This window comes from Temnothorax longispinosus, chromosome 4, assembly GCF_030848805.1.
Source record: "Temnothorax longispinosus isolate EJ_2023e chromosome 4, Tlon_JGU_v1, whole genome shotgun sequence".
Classification (NCBI taxonomy): Eukaryota; Metazoa; Arthropoda; class Insecta; order Hymenoptera; family Formicidae; genus Temnothorax; species Temnothorax longispinosus.
This window is the reverse complement of record NC_092361.1, coordinates 18664384-18678889: the sequence shown is the minus strand read 5'-3', so window position 1 is coordinate 18678889 and position 14506 is coordinate 18664384. Positions and strand designations below refer to the sequence as shown.

At 42.5% G+C, this 14506-nt stretch overlaps 1 protein-coding gene across 1 annotated transcript in view; it reads right to left on the bottom strand.

Moving 5' to 3' along the window:
- Positions 1-3569: 3569 nt before the first annotated feature.
- The window catches only part of Toll-6 (Toll-like receptor 6), a 50685-nt gene continuing 39748 nt past the window's right edge, over positions 3570-14506 (bottom strand). The window contains exons 2-3 of the mRNA XM_071775446.1: positions 5439-5502; positions 3570-5007 (exon numbers count right to left, since the gene is read on the bottom strand). The gene's annotated coding sequence lies outside the window, so the exon portion shown is untranslated. The remainder of the gene's footprint in view (positions 5008-5438; positions 5503-14506) is intronic.

The following is a 14506-nucleotide window of genomic DNA, read 5'->3' as shown; positions in this document are numbered from 1 at the left end:
CCTGCTAAATAATTCAATATCCCCTCGTTCCCGGTCTGCCAATGAAGCGCGGAGTTTGCGCTAGTGATTGTCGTAAATAATTATTTGCGTTTCACCGTAGACCCGAATTCTAACGCCCGTCCTGTTCCCAAATACAAATTAACTGCGGGGACTTTGCTTCACCGTCGTAAAATAAATTTATCACGCAGCTAACCAGGTTGTAACGATATTTAATTGCGATTCCCGGATTAGAGACGGCTAAAAATCAGGTTCACTTATCACAAGATATTGCGGGAGAAAGACACGTTATTTAATTTAACGAAAACCCAGCATTTTTCTTCAATAACAAAGCTGAATTTTGTGCTGTTTGTGAAAAACAAATTTATCTTTCATTACGTGACGTGGCAGAAAAAAATTGTGTCAAAATTAGAAAGTTGCGATCTGTGGCGCGTAAATACCGTTACACGATGGGATTAATTTGCGAGAGTACGAAGACAAGGAAGATAGCGTACCCGCTTTAACGCTCGCACGGCACCTCTCACACGCATCCGTGCATACAGCTGTACGCTACCGTCTCCGTTTGCCGTAGATCATGTCACAAGCGGAATAGAGAAGTGGCCGACGACGAGCTTCGTTACTTTCTGTCAGGTTGCATTCATTACGTCGCAATTTACACTATTATTGCACCGTACTCGGGGGCAACGAAAGAGAGAGCGCCGCTCGTCGACACCTCTCGCCTCATGCAAGCGCGGAACTTGAGCAATTAATCTCGACTGTTCTTTATACCGCATAATGATTGCCCGCGTCTTAATTAGTCTCTCCCGCAACTTTTAATAGCCGCAAAGTCGCCTAGCGCGTTCTTGTTGCGTCAGCGGTTAATAACAGCCGCAGGATCGACGTGAGATCGCGATGAGATATGGCGATCGATCAGATTGAGTTATCCGCGCGGACGTAATGATAATGAAAGCTCGTTCATCATGCATCTGAAAATACTGCGAACGCGGCGGCGACGATCGGCAGATATAGCAGATGGAACAAACAAGAAAGACGCAGACGTAAGCGGTAGATATCGAGAGCCTCGATCTTCCGATCGAGAAAAGTATTTCCGACGCGGAGGGGAGCGGGGTCTGCGGGAGAGGGGGAAGAAAGGGGAAAAGCGATAGTCGACATTATCATTAAATGAGCATCAACGTCAGGCGGGCGCGAGACGAGAATGCCCCCCACCCCGTGTACCCGCCATATCTGCCTGGTATCTCGAGCGACGGCCGCGACGTCGAGGAAATGGAATATACTTTCAGCGCTCCGGCGACTTCTGCGCGTGCCGCGAAATAAATCAGTATTCCCGTGCTTTGCTCGGGAAATAAGAAAAAATGGTCGCCTTATTATCTGGTACCATTTTCAGGCTCTGGCCAGACGGCGACCTAGCCCTCTGCGAGAGCCCTTTTTCGTTGGGGCTTGATGCCAAACGCGGAGGGGGAGGCGGAGGGGGGAAAAGAAAGCAACCTTCCAAAGGGAAGATATATAGACCACTGTATAGTCCGTTCGCCTTGACGCACGTAACAGCCACCCGGGGGACAAATAACCACATAAATTTCACCGCGATTCTCCCGGTTTTATGCGGTGTTAATATAGTTCGTGTCGCGCGCGCGTACGTTTCGTCTGAGGTCTCGCGAGAAGCAAAAGCATACGGGCGAAAATTTGGAAGCAGCGCTGGATGAAAATATCGCAATTGGCGAAAATTGAGCGTCACATGTGCGTGACGTTGAGCGCTAATGGATCGGGCAAATAACAAAATTGACGTGAACGTTAAAGCGCATCTGAAAAAAACTCCGGGAGAGCTCGATAGAATCCATTAGATAGGTATAAATAAACCTGCAATTTTTATACAGGTGCAATGCGCTCTTTCGAAAAAAGTCTTTTTTGTTCGTGTCTACTTCCCGTTTCAAGTACGTATCTATATTATTTTTGAAAACGCGCGCCGATTTATCATGTTACATAAATTTACGCCGTTTATAATACGATCAGTCTCTCTCATAATCGTTCTTGTTTTTTATTTGCCAAGGTGTGTACTCGAAAGCGTTATTAAATTATTCCCCACCGTCTAATATTAAAAAATTGCAAGAGATAAAATCGCAAAGATTTTAGAAAGTCGCGATTCCAAAGTCGACAAAATATACCAGGTTTAAGCTTAAAGGTAAAATATGTAGGGAATTTCTATAACGCAAAATAATATCTTCTAATATATTTAATCGCAGTGAGAGATCGCTTAATGATACTATGAGAATAATCCCGAAGCAGTTTCGCACACTCTCGAAATATCGCTTTCGGATGAGACGCATGTACGTACCGTTCGAGAGGCGCCTGAGGTGTTGATATGGACGAATCGCCGGTTGATCCGCCCGAAGGGGTCATGCCCGAGAACGTTTGACTTTATTGGAGGAAATATGAGCGGGTGCTCTGGCAGTGCTCTGGGCGGTATTCCCGGTACGCCGGGAATCGGATGTGCGTGGGGAGGGGACCTGCAGCACTTCCAGCCCGAAGGGGATGTACCCGGGGCTTGGGAAGGATTCATTCATATCGCGAAGCCGAGTCTCATTGTCGGAGCGGAGCGGCGGACAAAGCGAAAGCAGGGGACTGAAGTGCTGTCAGGACCAGTGCACTCCATTGCACGACACAAATGGCAACCAAAAGTGGGGCGGGAGAGAGAGAGAGAAAGAGAGACGAGGATCGAGATCCGAAAGGTGAGCCTTGCACGAAGGAACGATCTGTCGCCATTGTATCGCGATCGATCTCGCATTGCATTCATTCGCGGATATCACGAAAGCGATTCGCATGGCTCGTTTTATAAGTCGACAATAGAAATTGTTCCTTTTAATGTAGGTCTACCTTCATCTTGACAACACAAATTTCTTTTTTCGTTCCTGTTTTTTTTCTAGCTTTAAATATAGTCATTATGATCAATTTATACTTGTGACTAAAACTACACACACACACAAAATTCAATTTAAAAAACTTTGTTATTATTCTAAAGGTTGAGAGATTTCAAATTTGTTGAAGAATTTCACAAATTTACACTCCAAAAGTATAAATTATAGCCATTATGCATTGTTTCGATTAAAAGATTTAATTGCGCTCTCTATTTCGCGCTGGTCTTTAAAAGAGATTTGCCAAAAAAAGATACCTACTTGGCATCGGTTGAAGCTGTCGATAGCAGAGAGATCAAAGATATTAAGTTTCTTCGTGGGATATTATTACGCTGCCAGCCGCTCCTCGGCTCTACAATTTCTCGGGTCCAAATAATTACAAAAAAAAGAAACTGCTTTTTCAGGTATATGAGCAGCTTCCCGTCAAGTCGCGTAATAAAACTGTGCGAAGAATTCCTCTTTATGATGTGTTGTAGAAAGCTCACGTACAAAAGTGCGCTGCGAGGAATATTCCGAGCCGGAAAACGTTACGGCCGTAGCTCTCAGACGAATGTTTTACGTATCTCTTAATCTAAAATCTGTTAACGCCTTTGGTGTCTCCCAACGATTTATATAACACGTGAAATCTGAAAAATAAAACAGTGAAATATATATATAATACGTATATAAAGTAAACAAGTTTTCTTTGTATTTAATTTTATTACAAAGCAGACATCGCTGTATATGGAAGAAATAACGTTGACGTTTCAATACCGGGAGTTTCGTAATAAACACAAAGTTAAGGAAAGCACAATTAAACATTTCTCCCGGGTAAAGTATTCGTTTCTGGGTGAGTTAAGGACGCCATCGTTGTCACTTTAGCCTTCTTTTTATTGCGAAACGCAAGTAATCACCGTTAATTGCTGCCGCCTCGACAGGCGGCAACATTTACAAAGGGGACATTAGCTTTTAATACAATTATGATACATCGATACAACAGAAAATTAATATTTACACATAGTCTCGATTTCGTTCGGCGAGCTCTACAATTTGTCGCGTCGCAAGACATGACTTAACGGAATTAATTCATCGGTCCGCGCGCGCGTACGCCATCGCGCGCGCCGGACCGCTTGCGATATAACAGCAGGCGAGAATTGATACCGCAGTAATTTGTACTAATTAACCCATCCGCGAATTTATGCCTCTCGTACTGAGTTATTATTATTACAATGCGCACATATTACTCGACGTCACGCTACGCGGAGAGTATCCCTATTAATCATCGACGCGCGCCGTAGCAGCAACTGTAGCGGCAAACGTAATGCCGGATGTAATAATATTTAATGCTTTTGGCGCCGACTTCGCCGGACTTTTGCCGACTTGCCGTTGCCGTTGCAGGGCGTTCGCGGGGCGGAGGGCTCGGCCCATTCAAACAAACGAATCGGCCTTTCGCCGGCGTTAATGATATTAATGCTCTCGCGCAACTTTGTACAAATGGATATACATTATACACACAACGGCTGATAGAATTTTAGATTAAGCGTCGCAATCTACCGGTCGGACCCGTCCGCCCCGCCGCTTAAACGGAACAATGAGACACGGACGACGGCGATAGGCGAAGTTGTATCGCGCGAGTGTGCCAGGATGAGAAAAAGAAGTACGCTTACCTTTTGTGATTAAAATATATATAAATAACTTTATTGTTTATGTATATTTATATGTATATATATATATATATATATATGTATATTTATAATAAAATGCCCTATCTATTTTACAAATATACAAAACTCTCGCTATGTACATACATCGATCTCCGCTTTTGACTAAACAAGAGAATTACCGAAGAACTTTAATAAATCGATTATCGTCGATTAAACTAGCATCGAGTAGAAAGAGGAAAAAACGTTACTTCGTTGCAATACGAGTTACAGGTAGTATGCTTCAATTTTCTTTTTTTTTTCTTCTCTCGCGCTAATTACATTTGCTCACTACGAAGCTATCACGATTCTCAAAAATACGAATAACCGCTTATTTATTCGGACACCGTGTTACGGGTTACATTGCAATAGTAAGAAATGCTTCTGATAATAAGTAGAGAGAAAAGACGCGGCAGTCAGGAGTCCTGGAACAGAAAAACAGAGGATGCGAGTTACGCGAGAGGGTTTCCCATTAATCACTTCCATTATAGGCAAGATGCACTTTAACAAAACGAATAATCGAAATCGCTTTGATGCCGCGCGCAATATGTGATACAATTATCGATCACGCAGAAAGAATTATTCATTAACAATAATATATTGCGTTAATAAATACTGCATGATAATAATAGAGCGGTTTATTATTGTAATGTAAATTTCAATAAGCGAGCGATCAATCATTATCTATAATCGCTGTAAATGTACACTATATTACTTCATTTGCGTAGCTGGAGTACGATTACAGTGCCAAAGCTGATTATTACTGCGATCACGTATATTTATATTTCGAAAAATATGTGTTTCCACAATTTTCAGATATTTATATTGCAATTGCGCCTATTAAATAACAGCTTACCTTCCTTACTGCGATTTCCGATTACTCCTTGCGTAACGTGATTCAATAATACTTTTGGAAACATCTGAAACAAAAAGGATCACACTAAATTAATCAATGTCCAACGATCGCGCGAAAATATATATGACAATGATAAGTTAAATGTAAAAAGATTTCAATATCCATTTTTTTAATGGAAACGTGAAAGAAGATACGGTACATGAGGTAAAAGTCTAGCGCATGATAAAAATAAGCAGAAAATTAGAGAATTGGGGTGTTGCGTTTTGCGAAAAACGTTCTATTCTTGGTAGACTCTTTTAAATACAGAGGATTAAACTTTTTCCCGCTACCGGGTAGTTTTAACAAGTTATATTTTTTAATTTTTCCTCACGACGCGACGGCGCGGGCGACGCGATGCTGAAAGTTTCTCCGTGGTTTTAGAAATGCATTTAAACTTCCGCTTGGTTGTGCTCCGTGTCAAAATGCATTTCCTTTTTGCGCCCCCGACACGTCGCGTCGCATCAGAGAGATTCTTTCGCGCGACGCGGAGTGCGGCGAGAGAGTACGCACGAAAAACCGATGCCACACATTTGTGCAGTGTCACGGCCGCAGCGGCGCTAGACATCGCGGCGGAAATGTCCGCCGTTTTGAAATTCTGCTGGCTCGAACTGTGTTACGCTTCGGTGAACGTGTCGAGCGGCACAGCGGCGTGACGTGTAGTTGTGCCTAGGTGGACAAAATCTCGATTTTCAAAAAAGTTGGAGATGCCTCTTCCAAACGTACTTCTATCATGAATAGAAGTGATCATCGTCAAAGTATCGTTAAAGTTGTGCGTTTATCATCTAAATTATAAGTCTTCGTCCAATCAATTTTTAATATAATAACAATAATCTAAAAATAATTTTAATTTTAGGAAAAAAGTATTTAAGAAAAAAAACGTAGAACATTAAATAACAATTGTAGCTTTAATAGAGAGAGACAATGCTTTTATTGCAATATGTAATAATAATTAATAACTTTCTAACTAGAACATGAAAGCTTTGTACAAAATCATTAAAAGTCATCAAACTTTATTTCCGAAATATAGTGCAAGAATAATATAAATTCAACAAATATAAAAATATAAAAAGTATCGATATAAAACCTGTTTTTTTTTTGCTTAAATAATTATTATATCTCTTGATAATAATTTTATGTTAAATATTCTGTAAACCTGTAATATATTGCAAAATTGTGAGCATAATTAAAAAGATGTTATATGTTACAGTTTCGCAAACAAAGTAATTTCGCACCCAGGTAAATCTTCAGACGCTGAAAATCAGATTGATGTGTACAGCTTTGTATATAAAGCACGTCTGGGTAATACCGCGCGACACGAGAGAGGAAGAATTATTACAGAGGCGATACTCATTTCTGTTTGCCGGCGTGGCTGAGGAGGATCGAATGAAATAAGAGAAATTTGCTTGCATCCGCGCGCGAGTTTAATTAAACGTTCAAAGAAGCAACAAATAGTCGGTCACGTCGCGCTGTCTTTCGTCTAGCGTCTGGCCTGTTTATAGACGTGCCAGCGACCGATCGCTGGTCGCCTCTATCACGCGCGATCGCACCTACGGGCGGGCGGATCGATGAAATTCCGTCAGGAGAATTCTGAAAGCTTTGCGGCGCCGCGTCACGCGGTGCAAATGTAATTACACTGCCGTGCCCGCGGGGTCAGCGAAGAGAGCGGCGCTGCACAGGAAGCGGTGCGTAAACAGCCAAGTTATTGATTGCGAAAAATCACTCTTGACCGAGTGCAGCTCGGCAACAATAACGGCGGCGGAACACAGCCGGAATACCAAGGTCTGATTGGATCCCCCTGCGCTGTCGACGGTTTCGAGTGACCGGGGCGACGCGACGCACCCCGATGTCGATCGCTCGTCGATCGTTAATCCTCCTCCGCGTCGATCCGCGCGGGGCTCCGCGGGACATCCGCGAGAATTTCATAGCGTTTACAATTTCCGTAAATGACGCGTCAACTCGTCAGTGCGTGCCCCGGCACAATGCGGCCGCGATTGGCGCTCCGGATTACGCCGATTGAAAGTAATAACGCGATCCCGCGATCACAATCGGCGACCGACGACGCGACGATTATTTAACACGTCGGGATGCGGATGCGCCGCGAACCCCGTTAGGGGTGTGATTGAAACGCTCTTTTATTCGTCGTTTTCTGAAAATGACGTAAACGTTATTTTTTTACCGCGAAACAATGAGGAGTGCTTTGTTACGAGAGATGATAATTTCAAAAGCGATCTATGAATGTCCAACATATGTTAAAGGAGCTTTGTCTCTCTACAAAAATCACCTTTTAATAAAATCTCTTCGGTGTGCTTGTTAAAGACGAATATTGTTTGTTGTTGAGTAAATTTAATTTGAAAAACGTATCATTTTTATATTGTTCTCAAATACGTTAAAACTGACATTTCAAAATACAAACGATAGGTATGTCAAATAGAAAATATGTTTTAGAAAACAGTTACAATATTTGTAAAATTCAGAAGATATCCATGGCAATGCGAATATGATATCTATTTGTAGTTACGTTTATCTTTCTTGAAGAATTATTTATTGCGTTTGGAGTCTTCACAAACGCAGCAACAGTAAAAGAAATGTCAAATGCCATTTTATTCGAACACAACACGCATATGTAGGTCCCTGTTTTTCTTCCTTTCACGAGCAAATCGTTCACACATCGCTGCTATCTCGTTCTCTTTTTGCCAAGCCAACGTCAAGTAGCAATAAACGAACCGTACATTCGAGAGTACTGCTACGGCATTATATTCGCGGATAGTTGACCAAAATGGAAATAGCGGAGCCGCGAGGTGACAAAGTAACACAATCCTCGCGAAATTCAATTTGGCTGGGTAATGAAAGCGTCGGATTCGCGATGCGCCGTGCGCGGCGCATAAGCTTCGGCGTATCTGTCGATTTTCCGTTGCCGCAAATGTATCGAAAATTAACGGCGACTTTAAGAACGGTCGCGGTCGTCCGCTCGCTCTTTTTAAATCTTAATTAACCACAAACTAATGATAAAGACACAGAATTTCTTTTATTAGTGCAGAATAATAACATATATTTTTGCGAATGTATCCAGAGCGAAGAATTTCGATCGAATTTTCTTTTCGTTGAAAGATTTGCTGGATTGAGGGAAAGATTGAAGGATAATTCAACTTTCTATAAAATCTCCAAGCACACCCTGCAAGTTGCTTGGGCTCCGCAAGTGATCCGCGTTCTGTCGATGGCACACACATCTGTCTCCAGAGTCAATCACGCGATCATCAGTAAAACTTTCTCAATTTTCGCATTTCAGCCTTTCAAATCTCACGTGAATTTCAGACAATCAAACATCATTGCTTTACGTTGAAAAAAGTTACATAGTCATCGTTTTGGCACATTCACGAGAACATTTTTATTTTTCATCCTTACTTTTCTCAAGGCACGATTACGCGATCGTCACCAATATTCTACTAAAAAGGCACGAACGACGGGCTTGCGAGCAGTTTATTTTACTGCTATCAACTTTAGCTGCAAAATGCGAATTTATTCAGATTTCCTTCGGTAAGGAAAAAATTTAAATTTGCACTGTTGCCACTCTTATTTTTTCTCTCCGTTCATAATAGATGACTCTCGATAATTGCTATTTATATATACCATGTTTGTGATCGTATATAGTTATATTTTCTTGCATAATTATGTAATAAAGATAATAATAGGATGTGCTTGGATAATTCTTTCCTCAGTTAAAATACGAACATTGAGTCTAAATAATAAAGAATTTTCTACGAAATTTTGAGATGCAATTAAACAACAGTCTTATTTTTTATTTATACTGAATTATAAGTTTCCTTTAATATACAGCCCTTTTAATTTGAAATTTTAACCAAAAACCATTTAATGTTGAGTATTAAAAAACTGATGATATTTTGCAATCTTCTCCGAAGAAAAATTGCCCGAGAATTCGCGAAAGAACTCAGCATTAAAGTTAAAATTGCAATTTCCAGGATATAAATCCCGCTCTGCGGACGTTCGTGAAGTCTTTATCGTAGATCGAGCTTAATGCGACTCCGCGAGAAGAACCAAATGTCTCGCCATCTTTCTGTGATCCTCGAATTCGCTCAGCGATTGTTATCATTTAACACTTTGGGGATCCGTGGTTCCGCTCTCTAAAAGCACCTTAGTCCTCGAGGCGCGGCAGCGCTATCAAAGCTACTCGAAACCGGCACCTCAAGATACAGTTTCGGAGCGAAACCGCCGAGCGGAACCCACCATCCGACAGATTAAATATTCTATATTTCACGAACAACAAGTTTCCCTTCTCAAGAGGTAACGCGCTTCGGTATACATGACGGCGGTGGAGAAGGCTCTCTCACTCTCTCCCCTTCCCGCCCAGACAAATCACTGGGCGCGTTTAAGTCCCTCCAAGAAGCCGCGCGGAGGCACTTCCTGGGAATTTGCGGGCGGAAAGAAGTAATATCATTCAAAAGCGGCGGAAGTTATTCCTTGATGCGAAAGTTTCTCCATTTTACATCGGCCGGAATAGTTTCGAGGGAAAATGTTAGTTGCGGGCAAAACTCCATCCCGACGATAACTTTTCCAATTATTATCAGATGGCAAATGGACACCCCTTTGTGTTTTCTAGGACCGGCGCGGCGTTACTTGGGAGAACGCGAGAACTCGGGATAACTTAAATTGTACTGTACGCGGACAGAAGATCTCGTCCAGCAATAAACCCCGGCGGGGTGTGCGTGAGATGTCTATTTGCGGGAAACGCAATTGTCGAACAGATTGTATTTTATGTTATTTGAGATCCATCCACGTTTCTCATCTGAGCGAATCTCTCGATCGATCTTTCATATCCCGCTTATACTTGTCTAATTTATAATAAAAATAATTGACGATTCGTACTTTATAGTTAAGAATTTGTATTCTTTCTTCTGAAATAATGGATAACGTTGTTATCATTGTTAGACATTTTAGAAAATAAAAAAAACTATATTACTTACCGACTTAATTTTTTCTAAAAAATTAAAACGTAATAAATATTATGTTCATTCGAGTTCTCGATCATTGTAACTGTTTACTTTATGTTTCTTTTTTTAGAGAAAAGGGTCGGTGGTTAAAACATGTTCCGCTCTTGCAATTTCTAAATCCGCTCACTTTACGCCATCGTCGGGATCGTTTCGGGAGTCAATGGGGGGCTATAATGTGAAAGGCTGCAGAACAGGCCTTTCCTCGGGAAGGAATCTCCGAGCGTGAACCGACGGAGGCGTGAATAATCCGCAAAACAAAGCGTTCAAAGAGCGGAAAATGAAATTATATCCTTGCGCACGACCGACGGTACCGACGAGACGACGTGTTCGGTTCGTCGAAGGCGAGCACGATGAGAGAAGAGGCCGGCGGATTTCCTGTAAGCGTTACGAGTCAATTTGCAGCTCGTGGTTTTACTCGCTTCCGAGAGACGCCTTGTCCGCTCGCCTTCGCTCACCACGCGCGAGTTCGGCGACACGGCGATTGTTTTTAAGTAGAAAAGCGGAGAAACGAGAGGAACAGAGGGAGAGAGAAAAAGAAAAAGAAAGAGAGAAAGGAGCACGGGCACCGACCGTATTGACGATTCGGGGCGGCGCGGAACTTTTTGGCGAGCGACAATGGCGATCCGGGTTCGCGTCGAGAAGTAATGAAATGGACCGAGGGCGAAGCACGACGACGCGACGACGTGGTCTTGAGGCAGAATTCCTCCGGGTGAATGGAAATCCTCCCGTGTGTTTACAAACAAGTGAAACTGGTTCCGAAGGGAGCGCTTATGCGAGCGGACACGCCCTATCCTACGGGCTGAGCGACCGTGCGAAAGAGCCTCCGTCGATGGGAGGAACAAAGCGGCGCTATCCTTTGTTTCAACCATTCAGCCCAAGGGAGGATATAACGCGAGTGTGTTAATTAAGACCGACCGACCGACCCCGGTGGGATAGGCGTATACGCGCTGTGAAGAAGTATCGGACGAAAATCTGGACTTTTCGCCGGCGCGGCGCGTTCGTGGCGCGCACATTCGCTCGCTCGCCATAAATCCCCGATATTCTTATCCGCCGTGTCCATCGGTGCTAAAAGAACTCTCGAATCAGATTTCTCAAGGTGATCTTTCGGCGAATTATGTTATGCCCCGGAAATCTCTCGATTAATCGTTCTGGTTTTATAAGACCGACAGGATGATTACCGTGGAATGTAACAATATTTTATTACACCAAATTGGAAAATTAAAGTTCTTCCTATATTTGTAGGTATTCTTATTAAATTAGTGTGTGAATTATAGGCTTCTTTGCGAGATAATAATTCAGGACATTTTGACTTTATTAGGTAAGGACTTAAGTTAAAAGGATTAAGTTTATATGTAAACTTTAATTAAACTCATCTCAATTTATGATGTAGCAGCTTCTATTAGATAAATTTTCAATTAACTAAACAGTCTGTCATTTAAAATTAAGCTTCGAGAATTTTGGAACGTGTTTACCTATCTTACATTTAAATATTCCAGTTGGATATTTTTCCTTCAGTTTTTAATGAATAAGTCCGAATCGAAGAAGATAGCAATCCGTATCTGTTTCTTTTCTTTCTCTTTGACACTTCATATAATAACATGGAATCAATATGTAATTTTAAATTCCTACACACAGTCCCTATAATAAAGCTGATCCCATTTCTAACAACGCGTTTCAGCCACACACGATGGCACCGTGAAATCATAGCGCGAATTAAAACGGGCGACATCTCGTTCGAATATCTAAAGGCAACACATCGCGCTGCCGTGATTATAACCGAATCGTGATTCGACGATTGAACTCGTCGCGCGAGAGATCGGCGCCCGTTATTATCCGACCGGATTATTCTACAAAATTCACGCGCGGCGCGTTATTATCATGCCCACGCCGCTGTTATTATACCAACGCGACGCGACGTAATACTATTCGTTCGTGTATGCCGTTTCTATAACCGGATAGGGATCGCACCGGTCCGAATTAATAGCGGGCTCTCAATAGTCGCTCTTCGTATTATTCCGGTTCTTTCGCGCGAGCGCCGGGCACGCTCCGGGGGCGGTCGTTGCGTATTTTCGGGCGAAACTTCGGGTCGAATATTCAGAGCGACTCTGAAATTTGTCCCCGCCCCCGGTAGGATTTTAGGGAGCAATCCGGGGTGAAACTTTCTTCAGCCCGAGAGGGCCACGGCGCCTCCCTCGTATACTTCCTCTTTCTCTCTTTCTCCCTCTCATCCGCGCTTGCTTCATTAAAATTGAAGGTTCCTCATTGCCGCCGTAGCCAAGTCGAAAGTCTACGGAAAGCTCGCTCGCTCGCTCGCTCGGCTCGACTCGGAGTCGGTCTCAGTTTTCCCTTGCATCATGACGCGACGCCAACGAGCGCGACACGGTGCTGTACGGTTATTTCGTCGCTGTATTTAAAACCAAGTCGACTTTCCTCTCACAGGCTTCGGCTTCGGCGGCACGAAAGTATACGCGGAAACGCGAAGAGGAGGAAACTTGGATCTCGGCTTTCAACATCGCGAAAAGTTGTTGTTGCGCGGGGAAAATCCTTCGGAAAGTCCGGAACGTTTCCTGATACCGTCTATTTACTCTATCATAATCGCTATATGGACACTGACATTAGTTAGAAGTATTGATCGCGACAGAAATCGTATAGTGTATTACTCGTATAGTATTATACTTATTGTTAGCATTTTCGGTCAGTGATAATTATTATTGTACATTTACGATAATCAAAAACTACAGTTACTTCTTTTCCTCATCAGCCGGAAATTGTATTTCTTTAATGACAATTTGATCGTACATTTACTTTCTCTCTTATCCTATTTATTTTTTTATTTTCAATTTTTAAATTAATAAAATCTTCCTAATCCTCGAGTTAAAATTCTGTTAAGACAAAAATAAATTAAAATCTGAAGGTAACTTTTGCTATTTAATCGCAATTCCCTAAAGCATAACTTGTTTTTAATATCCAAATACTTATTATTGAAAAACCATGATGCTTCGACATTGGGGAACGCCAGGCACTTTTTAATTTATTCTATACTATGTTAAAAGAGAAATGGCGACAGAGAGCTCCGAGATATACCATATATGAATTTTTCATATTTCTTCGAAAATTATTAAACTACATTCAAATTCAAATTATTTCTTTTAATTCTTTTAATATACCTAAAAAATGTACCAAATCGATGGATTGTCTAGAATACTCAGATACAGATTTCGATGCGTAACTTTAGTAGGTCATGAATACAGTGCAAAGTTGTATAGAGGATAATTGTAAGCTAGTCGACCAATCGAGGCGGAATAAAGAAATGTTAAAGGGCACTTATTCGGAAAAACGATATACTCCAGGTAAGCCTCTCGCGTCATTAAGTCAGATCGATGGATTCGCTTTTGTCGCACGGGAGACACTGTTTATTCAGCGAATCGATCCAACGGGCATCCGGCATCGCTTCAGGACTATGGACATTTCGATCGACGAGAACAGCATGATCCAGTACCTAACGCGATACGTAAACACAATTTTCCACGGGAAACAAAACGCCAAACGTCGGGAGACGGATTTCATCACGCGAACGGACGAACCAACTTTCAATAAATAACGCCGCGCGAAAAACGCACGCTCGATGCATGGAGAGCATCGTGTGATAAACGCGATTCGCCGCGAAACCTTTCCTCTTCCGCGTGCATGAGAGACGAAACGCTTTAAATTAGTCGTAATCTGCGCGCGAACCGGTTCGATCTTCCTCCCTTTCCCCTCATCCCCTTTTTTCACCGTCATTACTACCGCCGTTCGAGCGTCAGATTGCTTAATCGCAAAATTGGCCTGGCTAACGCGCGGCCGGCAAGCGGACAAAGCGAGCTGGGTGAGAGAGAGAGAGGGCGGGAAAACGGAAGAAAATAGTGGAATGGAAATCGCCAGAGATGCGCGCCGCAACAACGAACTGGATTCGTTTCGCTGACGACAAAAAGATTGTCGATTGGACGTTGCAGATCGAAGAGAACGAAAGGGACAATTTTGCCG